Below are 11,623 nucleotides of genomic sequence, written 5' to 3'. Positions count from 1 at the left end.
AAAAAAAATTGCCTGTCAGTAAGAAAAAGCTATGTGTAGAAAAATAACAATTCAAATTTGATTTTTTTGCATTCTTCTAATCTTCAAAAACTTGTTTAATCTGCTTTTCTACTCTTAAGATGGTGATTTATTTCTCTTCACAAAACTGTTTAGAACAAAAACTCTTCTGTTAGAAAAGCTTACTTTTTTTTTTCCCTGAGCCTCAGAAAAAGCCTCAGTCATAATCACAAAAATATCCAAGCACTTGAGAGATCCACATTTTAAAAAGTTTTGTTCACTTTTCCAATAATCAGCAAAATGAGGAGAGAGTCAGTGTTCCCTAGCTATATTCAGTCAAGAAGGTAAATTGGATTGAGAAGGGATTGGCAGGAATGAGTATGGCATATAAATAATGGAATAGAGCTGGGACCATTACTACCCGCAAGTAAGGCTCCCTCTGTCAGCACATTTATTTATATATTGAACACAGAATACTTCAGCTGATACCAGTAGCTATTTATTTTTATGTCAATAAATCATTTCCAGTGTCCTGTACAAAGCACCACTTTACTTTGTCTCACGGTGAGGAACTCTGGCTTTGTTTGACTGAAGGATAAGGTCATGTGGTGCTCCTTCTGTCTTTTGGAAAACTCCATCTTCCTCCCAGGAATACTGATGTGATTCTGTACCACTTTCTGTTTCATACAGAGATGCCCACACTTTCTCTCCCATGGCTCACAGGACACTTGAATAAGCACACCTAGAGGAGGAGGAATAGCCCTTTTCACTAAAATATTTTCGACACCCTCTTGAAGTATTAGCTTAAATTAGCCAGTAAGTGATTGTCATTTTCCTCCTGCCATGTTAAATGCACCATAATTAGAAGTACAATTTAGCTTAATCTTTTAGATGCTTTATTTTTCTCATGTTTTACTGAATGAACTTTTCCTCTATTGATTAAATTCTGTCCACTATTGGTCTAATAATTCTTTAAGTTAATAATTCCAGACATCTCAGCAATCCATTTAGGTACACAGCAGCCCTTCTCCCACAAGACCCAGCAATAGAAAAATTGGAAAGGTCTACTTTGAAATGGAAATGAAGAAGGGAGTAGTTGAAGGAAAGGGAACAAAAACTTAAAGGTGTACTTTTAAAACTTTTCCCCTGTAGTAATTCTGTTATCAGAGGAGAATGAAGATAAATGTCCAGTGGGTCCATGGGCATAGCCAGAAGAAACTCATCACATGCACTGTCTTAGAACTGTCAAGTTTAATCATTAAAGGAAGAGAATTTTGCATCCAGTTATATGACACTTTAGTTTGACATTAAAGTAATACTTTAAATATTATATTACTACCACCACTAATGCCCCCAAAATAAAATCCGAGAGTTAATGTAGTTACAGTCAGGCACCCCACATTTACTTTGAGATTTCACTTAACTGGTGGTACACAAAAGAATGCCTTAACTACTTATCAAATAAGCAATTTATATATGGCCTGAAAATAATTGAACAACATGGCTAGTTTCTTAATTTGCCAGTCTCCTATGACAAATGCCACACAAGGTTGGCTTAAACAATGGGAATTCAGTGTCTCATGGTTTGGTTTCCAAGGCTAGAAGGCTTACTTCCTTCTGGTCATAAGTGTTCTGGTGCTGCCTTGTCACAGTCTATGGGATTCCTTGGCTTGCATCTGTGTTTTCTGTCCATGGGGATATCCTCTCTTTTCTCTCTCTGCTCTTCTTGCTGTGGCTTTCTGCTTCTTGCTCTGGCCTCCTCTTGATAAGGCCTCTGGTTACTCAGATTAAGATCCACCCTCATTCATTTGGGCTATACATTAACTAACTAATGTCAGGTCTGGGGGGATACCGTGTATTGTGTTTTGAGTCCTTTCAATTGCTGGATCCTTTGTAATTGATGCCACTGGTGCTGTGATCACGATAATTAAAACAGCCCTTTATTCTATAATTTAAATGTTGGCTAAGTCTTTGTTAAAAAAAAAAAGGTACGGAAATGACTGTGGTGAGCCAGTGCCTACTGAATGACTTCCAGGCCACCCCTGGTAATAGGTCACTCAAGCATTTGTAACTGATAACAGGAAGACAGGAGAGCAGGGGAGAATTTGATCCTAGAAACTTTGGTTAAAGAAACTAAGTAACAAACACCATGAGGATGCTAAAGCAATCAATTTAGGGCTGGTGTATCAATCGGTAAATCAAAATGAAGTTGAGGAGCTTTGTTTTTTCATCAGAATATGCTACACATCCAAATGATAATCACTAAAGGAATGATTCAAGTTGCATACTTAGGGGATCAAATGACTACTGAATGAAAGAGATTTTCAATCAAATAGTTAAGCCACTTTTGTATTAATATTAGCAACTCCCTAAGTAGCTTACTGAAATTAATTTCATATGGAGGGAATCAAGGAGTTATTTCCCTTGAATTCTACACTAAAAATGGGAGGATCTATCTAGTCTTACTGAGAATCTTAAGTTGCAGTTTCTGTAGAAATGTGAATAGATGGACAAACACCCATTCTATTTAGCTCAAAAAAGGCAGGGCCTCTGTTGAGAGATGATTTGAGAACAGCTGTTGTGGACCTCCTTACCAGCTTTCCTGGATATGGTTAAATGTCAGGAAAGAGATTAGAATAATTCAGAAGAAGGAAAAAATTAAAGGAGTAGGGAAAAAATAAATTAAACCAGGTGAAAATGTTCAGCTGAATAATTTTAAGAGACTTCAAAAGGAGACATGGACCACCATAGAGAGAAGCTGGTCCAGCTAAGCCACCAATTCTTCAGATTGTAAAATAACAGGTGACAGATATATTTGATTTATCTTAGCCTTGACAAATTTTAAAAATCTGATGATTACATGGAAGAGGAAATTACAGTTCCTTGAGAATACGTGCTGATTAAAACTGTTCAAGGTAATGAATTGTTATGATTCTGATTGATGTGAAGGCCAGTGCCTCTGGTGTAACTCTCAGCAAGGGATCTGAGGCCATTTACATTGGTATAGGTAATAGGCCAGGGGATAGTGAACAACGGGATTATTGCCATTGCTAGACACTGGTGTACCATGTTCTACTGTGCCTAAACTTAAGGAAAATTTAAAAGGAAATATAATTGTATTACCAGAAGTTCTTAACAAGGGATCAATGAGTTTGAATTTAAATAAAACAAACTCTATTCTTGTGGGGACATGTTGGTGAGGGTGTGATACATTTATTAAATAATATACAGTACAGTGTAGACTTAGTAAGAGGTCCATAATTTTCACCTGACTGGCAAAGGGTCTGTAGAACAAAAAAGATTAAGAACCCCTGCATTAGACAGATATAGACAGATACAATTATAGAAGGCTAACAAGTGAAACTATGGCTCAGAGTAGGAATTTATGAACTTAAAAGGTGGGGAAGACTTTGTTCATTAAAAGAAATAAAGTTATGTATGGCTGTTGCCTCACTCCTGTGGGAATTTATTGTTGGACTATATCTGATATCCATAGGAGGTACTCTTCTCTTATCCACATCATTGGGAAAGGGGATGTTGTACAAATCTGCTCTATATTCTGTTTGCTAGATGGGAGCCATTAGAACTATTTAAGTCAACTTAAGTGGCTAACATAAAACAATATAGAATAACTAAGGAGCAACATAAAATTTCACCTTAGATTAGGGATGTTTTACATGCAAAATATGAATACCCCCAAATTCCTTTTGTAATGGTCTGGTAAAGCTGATGGATCCTTGAGGTTAACTCTATGTAGTCTATAGAGATCCAAATAAAGGAAATAGTATCAGTTGTGATACATTTGGTGTTAGTCAAAGCTAGACAACAAGCTAAGGATGATTGATGCTCTGTGATTGATTTGGCTAAAAAATTGTTTTCAATTTCTATTTCAGAAGAAAGTCAAAGCCAATTTGCATTCATGTGAATACTCTCCAAAACATATTTACAATGATTCTTGGAGATATTTAAGTTCTTCTGCTTGCTATTACCTGGCAAGAAAATATTTAGCTATGACTCAAGTGAAAAGTACTGTTATTTGTTATATTGATGATGTAATGTTAATATCTCCATCTGAATACCAAGCTAAAATTGAATTACCAATACTTAATGATATAGCCAACAGAAGATGGCTGATTTACTGAGATAAAGTGCAAGGTTCAGCACAAATACTAAACTTCTTAATTATACCTATGGCTTGTGCTACTGAAGACATTCCTCAAACAACCACAAAAGAAGTAATTTCTCTTCCAGCCCCCAAAATAAAACAAGAGGCATAATGTTTGATTTGATTGTTCAGTTCCTGAAGAAATACAGTAGTTGAAACTACTTCTACAGAAAACACATAACTGTTGTGAGACTTGAAATATACATCATTTTTTGAGTGTAAGAAATTCATCCCCACAGAAAAGTAAATGCCCAGAATATTTTCCTCATCACAAAATATGTAACAGAGGGGGTACAGAAGATTTCCATGCATACATGAACAGGTTGCCATCAAGCCCTCTGAGTAGTTACCTATCCCCATAGTTGAGTGTCCACCCTCCCCTTCAAAGTCAACTATTGGAAGATGCCAAAGAATTAAGATGGGTTAAGATGGTAGTTCAAAGGTGGAGTATGGACATTCAGTTGACAAAGCAGCTGTATTACAACTGGCTGCTTTGATTGAAGAAGGAAAAGATAAATTCCCTCAAAGTGCAGAAATAGGAGCTGAGCTCTTCATGGTATCAGAAGGGCTAGATAAGAAAAATATTGGTATGGTATAGTTTTTTACCAATTCTTGGGCAATAGCAAGTCGCCTGGAATTCGGGTCTGGAATTAGATCACTTTCAAATTCAGAGGGAGCTGAAAATGAGCTGATGCTCACTTTGCTTTTTGGAAGTGATTACTGGTGTATATTAAATGAGTGTCCATGGGGACATTCAAACAAATCAAATGGGCATAACATAACTAATAGTTCAGTTAGTAAATTAGAAAGCTATAAAACTTGGCTAGGATTTTGCTGGTGACAATATGATGGGCATTACTTAAAGAGTACATTCGCTCAATGGATAGAGTGTCCACCTACCACATGGGAGGTCCAGGGTTCAAACCCAGGGCCTCCTTGACCCTTGTGGAGCTGGCCCAAGCACAGTGCTGATGTGCACAAGGAGTGCCATGACACGCAGGGGTGTCTCCCGCATAGGAGAGACCCACGCGCAAGGAGTGCGCCCCATAAGGAGAGCCGCCCAGTGCAAAAGAAAGTCCAGCCTGCCCAAGAGTGGCACAGCACACACAGAGAACTGACGCAGCAAGATGATGCAACCAAAAGAGACAAAAATTCCCGGTGCCACTGACAAGAATAGAAACGGACACAGAAGAACACACAGCGATTGGACACAAAGAACAGACAACTGGGGAGGGGGCGGGGAAGGGGAGAGAAATAAATAAAAATAAACCTTTAAAAAAAAAGAGCACATTGGGAACCTGCATCAATATGAACGTGTAGTATGAAACAGAGCATGTTACTTTGCCCATGAGAGAAGTGACATAAAGAATTAACTGACATTAATCCCTTGATCAAGCCATGACAATTGGTGTATGGAAAAGGGCCATTTTTATAGGGATAGCTAAGAAAATACTAGTCTATTTCTAATATTGTGATCATTTTAATCTAACATGTAACCTTCATTTAGTGTACTACTAGGTTGAATGCTAAGGTTAATTTTGTTGATTTTAGCAAAACCTATGATAATATTGATATTGATATTACTCATGAGAATATTAATATCATAATATTGATTTTGATAAGATTTTTTGGTAGATTGACTTAAAACCTAAAAAAGATATTATTTGCTATACTACCAGTTATTATAAAGTATTTTACCTTTGTAAATAATCTTAAGGAATTATACAGAACTCATGTAAAACTACACAGTAGCCAGAATTGTAAAACTGTCAAATCAGATCTGAATTGTGTCATCTAATGAGAGTTTTGATTCTGTCACTGAAAATGAGATTCTTAGTTTTATCATTGACAATAATTTATTTTCTATTTATGTTCAGCAATGGATAAGACACAAAAGTTAATGCAACAATTTGACCTTGTAAAAGACATGGACTTTTGCTTCAAACTCATGTGTTTTCAAGCAAAGGCCTTATTTACTTTATTCATGAGCTGATACCTACATGAATACAACTTGTATTTTTCTAGGGCATCAAATTTTATTTCCCATAAATATATCGGTGACAGTAGAATTAAAAAGGATTCCCTTGTGCCAGCACAAATTTTCTGAGAAACTAATTTTCTCTCAAAAATAGTTAAATCCAGAGAAATGTGTGGATTTGAGGTTTGTTACAGCTAGTAATAGAAATGCAATAGATTGTCATTTCCTTGTAATCTAGCTTACCAGTAAACTGAATCCTCTTTTATTTCACTTTTTGCTCACTTTTCCTTGCATTTTAGAAGAAATGGAAATAAATAGCAAGAGAGGCAGTATGATATCCTGAAATATAGGACTGTACAAGTCAGCAATCCAGGTGTCTAAAGTAGTGCTGGTCTTATCACATTTTAAATTGGGGGGGAGGGTGGAGATAAATTGAAAGCCTTTTGATATACAAAGGGGCCACTAGAAAATATTTAGTCCATTTTAATTATTTCAAATATAAAGAAACCAAGATCCAGAGGAAAGAGGTAATTTCACTCATCATTTTCCCCTTCATGTTCTCCATTTCCTTTGCCTTGTCAATATTTTGGGGTATTTGTTAATCATCACAATATATTAATAGTAATAGTTCAGCACATTCTTGAAATCTATTTTTCAAACCACTGAGATTACATTACATAATGTTCATAGATGTTTCAGGGTTTCATTAACAGAATAAGAATCTGAAAACTTATGATACCCTTCGTGTGAATAGAATTTCTATTAACTGCTTTTCTTTCCAATGAGAACCAATGCAGGGGATCTGAAGAAAGATGATCATTTTTGTTCCCTGATATTCAGCTGACAAAGTGCAGACATCGACGCTATACTAGGAATTAACAAATCTTTCTCAGGACATAAGGCTCTGTGATCTAGTGGAAAGTTCACTGGAAAGTATTTCAAAGGGCTAAGATTTGTTCCAAGAAGTTCCATCATTAATTTGTTGGTGCCTGGAGGTCACTGCTCTGTAGTTTCAGCAGCTTCAGGTAGAGCATCTGTAAAAGGAAGTAAATGGGTTAGTTAGGTGATTTTAAAACTTCTCTCCTTGAAAATTCCTTTATATGATACAAGAAAAAGGGCACTCGGGTGTCTCTACATTCCAATATTATGATCCTTATTAATCTCTTTAAAAGAATTCAATTTCACTACTTCATTGGCCGTTCTGCGTATTTGAGACTTTGCAGTGCTCGTGTGTACAGTTTAAATGGCCTGGTGAGAAGGATCATATGTGGGATGTCAATTTTTCCTTCCATTAAATTTGTGCTTACTGGAACAACCTTAAATTAGAGCAAATGCTTCTTAAAAGGCACATTAACAAATCATCAATTACAGATCCAGCCTCTTCTACTGGGATTTATTTGCATGATGAAGCTTCCACTCATTGTTAATATAACAATGCACTAGCAATTAAGCCTTGAGATTTGTCAACCTAGTTAAATATTACTTAGTTCACTGATTTTGCATATGTCACATCCTAACTTTTAGTTATTAGAGTATTTGTTCATTTTTAACAGAATTCTAACTGCTACAATTAGTGTTCTAAAGATGAGTACTTTATTGGTCTCAGGAGAAGCTGAAGCATATAAGCAGTTTGTCTCTAAATAACTTGGCTTTTCTTTACTAAGTAATTAAAGGAATTGCAATGAAACCTTATAAAATGTTTATGGTTGCTGAGACTTCCCTTGTGTGAATTTAATTTAATCAGCGAATCTAGGGAATTTTTTAGTTCATAATTTGGACAATTTGATACTGTATAATTATTTTTATGCAATAAAATCCACACAAATTCTTAACTGTAGGGATGTCCTTTGCATTGCATAAATAAGCAGAATCACTTATTTGTATGAGGTAAAACCATCTTTTATTAGGAACTCATTTGAATTTTCAAAAATAATGACAATGACTTAATCAATTTAGTAACAAAACTAGCTCAATCCCTTGGCCAAATTGTTGTACTTGGAGTTAATGTAGTCACTGTAATATCCCACTTACCCTAAAAAATTTGTGTTTCTCTCAATCCTGGAACTACATACATAATGGTCTCCAGGCTCAGAACAACTAGTAAAAGGACACCAGACTAAGTGAAGTCTGGTGTGTTTTTATATTTGGAGGACAACTTTTATTGCTAAGAATCATTTCTCCTTCACTGTAACACACTATTATTTACAGCTGCATTCTCAGGAGCTACCATGATGTTAAAAACAAAATTTTATAAAGTAATCAGAGGACTAACTAGCAGTAGCTACCTTGCAACTTTGAAGTTTATCTTTGTAGTATTTTGTGCTTAAAATGTCTTTCAATTACATTTTAATGTTCCCATATCAATTAAGAAGGCATTTTAGTAGGCACAAAGATTCTTTTCTGCTTTTATTTGTACGTTTTAAATTTTATAGACTTTCCATTTTATTATCACTGAAATGAACTAATTTTCATCATCATTTAACAAAACCATTTTCTTTTATTTGTAGAACCTTAACATGATAATATCTTAGATTTGAACATTTATTAGTAGACTTAAATGGCTCTAATTATATACATATCTAGGAACCATTGCTAAAATATTTCTGAGGTTGACCAAATTTCATTCAAAATTTTAAAAACATTTTACCAAAAATAACAAATAAAAATATTATTTTCAATATTTGACATTTTTCTATTAAAGAAAATGTCTCAACTCAACATTTTTTATTTATACTGCTTCAGTCTTCCTCCCCCAAATTATCTAATTTTGGAAGGTGTCAAATTCTAAGTCTCCAAAATTACCACCAAAATAATTTATTGATGAACAAAGTTGAGTGCCTCACATATTACAGTAAATTGGGTCACCAGCTTGACAAAGTCTTAATAGCATCTTAGGATAGTGAGAGCAAAGTTGGGATATTTATGAGACTTTTGTTGGTGTTATGGTTTAAGGTAGGCTTGTCAATGCAAGAGCTTAATTAGTGTGGGTAATAATCACTTTACAATGTTTAAGGATTATTGAACATAGTGAGGTTACTTCCCAGATAAAGATTTTTAGGCAAGTTTGGAAGAGTAGTTATTTGATATGTGAAATATTTGACTCATCTATTTGTTTAAATAGGTTCACAAAAAGTTCCTAATAGATGTTCATTTATGTAGGTTTTCAGAAAGTTCCTAAAAGAATCATAAATTTATTTCCAGCTTTGATCTTCCTGGGCAAGGTACAAGAATTTCTTAGAATAGTCACTTTGTGTTATTGTACACAGTAAAGTATTTGGGGATACATGGTTCAGGTTCTCAGTGTCCCCCTAACTCTAAATTCCATAACCATGCTTCATCCTGAGCCAAAGAATGAGCCATGAATATCTGGGTATGTGATCAATCCACAACTTCACAGGTATCTAATATGTGATGATCAGATATGCATTTTTTCAGGAATGACTGTTTCCATTTAATAAGGCTCAGGTGTTTCTACTTTATTTGTCTGAAGGTCACTTGTTGGATCTTTTGATGGGGCAGCAGCTGCACAGCAAAAGTTAAGACTACAAAGATAACACATCTGAACACTGCAACATGGTCATATACTAAAAGAAAGATTATGATCAGAGTCTATAGTACACTCTTCAGTCAGTATCCTAGCTACAGACCAGATTTCATCACCAAACTAAAACAATCTTCAGAATCAGATAAGGGGTAATACAGACCCATCCAACCAATTTTTTATTTTATTATTTCTTTCTTGCTTCCAAAATCTTTTAGTAACGCTTAAGAACCCAGTAAGTCTCAGCCTTTTCCCCCTAAAACAGCACGCTCCTTTCAAATGCAAATATTATATCTAAAGCTTCTCTCTTCTGAATCTGCCCAATTCATTATTCTATTGGGCAATGAGACCTATGGCTTTGGGAGCATTTTCTTGCTCCCCTGCTATTCTCTAAGCCATAGTGCATTGGGTTCTCCCTGTTTTTTGTGCCTTTTGTAAAGCATGAAAATGAAGAGACTTGAGAAGGCAATTTAGAATTCCCCTTGAGTGGTTAGTCAATTATGAGGCTTACTTCCTTATTTCTGGAATTCAGCTAGCCAAAGATTTCTTTAATCCATGAGGGAAAACTGATGGGTCAAAATGGATGCTGGGTGATATCAGGGTCTATCCTGAAAGTAGGTATCAATTAACCAAGGTAACAGATCCCTATATAACTTACATATAGTAGCTAGTAGGCTTTTGAGTCTTAAATTCAATAACAGTCATTGGGGATCACAAGGTAATCTATTTTTATTCAAAATCCCTATGGGTTGTCAGGTACTACTGTAACATTTTGACACTTTTTATCCTTGAGATCTTCAATTTCATCCTGATTTAGAAAAGCACCAGTAAGTCAATGTCTAAATTATTTATGTTCTCATTATAAATAGCAGAATCTTCAGGGATATTAAGGAAGCGACCAGCAAAGATTTAGTTTAATAATTTATCTCCACTGCAAATCTCATCCTATTAAATTAGTAGGTGCTATGTCCACAGTTCCCACTGAGGAAATACTGTTCCTCAGTGAAGGATGGAGTTCCAGTTATGGGCTGATACATGGAGAATATCTGAGGATTAATAGAGATACCCACAACCTGAGTAGTTCCTTGACTCCAAGGGAGAAGCTGTGTAACGGTAGCTGGGTTTAAGGTTGATTTTGTAGCATATCTACCAATTTTTAAAACGCAGGTAAGGTTGTATTCTAATATTTGGAGATATTTTTCCATGTTGGTTTGGCAGTAAAATAGGAAATGGATGCTGGATTCTCTCTCAAAGATACTGTTCCTCAGAAAATTTTTTTAATACATTCACATCACCGAAATACAGATATTTGGCTCTATAATATGCAGAAAATGTGATGAAGCTTTAGAGTGTAAACATGAAAGATTACTGTTTTCTAAGACACTTTACATGATCCATAATATATAGACCTGAATGCTAATGAGACTGATGAAGAAACAAATAAGGAAGCCAAATATAGGAATATAGTTTTGAGATAATAATCCAGTTAATTTTAGGTATTGGTATTGTAGCAGTTTGATATAATGATGAATTCCAAAAAGAAATATTGGATTATGCGTGTAATCTGATCTGTATGTGGGCAGGATTAAGTTATGAGTAGGGTGTTGAGTCCCCACCCCTTGGTGGGTAGGAACTCACAGATAAAAGGCATCGCAAAGAACAGAGTTGGGGCTTTTAATTTTGGAGTTTTGATTTTGGAGTTTGATGCTGAAGACTGGAGCCCTGGGAAGTCAGCACCCAGAGGAAAGAGAAGCCAGCCCCAGGAAGGAAGGAAACTTGAAACCAGAGTAAAACAAGCCCCAGCAATGTAGGAACTCAGAAAGCCTGAATCCTCGCATACATTGGCAGCCATCTTGCTCCAAATAGACTTTGGTGAGGGAAGTAAATTATGCTTTATGGCCTGGTATCTGTAAGTTCCTACCCCAAATAAATACCCTTTATA

The sequence above is a fragment of the Dasypus novemcinctus genome, chromosome 10 (assembly GCF_030445035.2).
Source record: "Dasypus novemcinctus isolate mDasNov1 chromosome 10, mDasNov1.1.hap2, whole genome shotgun sequence".
Lineage (NCBI taxonomy): Eukaryota > Metazoa > Chordata > Mammalia > Cingulata > Dasypodidae > Dasypus > Dasypus novemcinctus.
The sequence above is the reverse complement of the archived record's forward strand: the minus strand, read 5'-3'. Positions refer to the sequence as shown.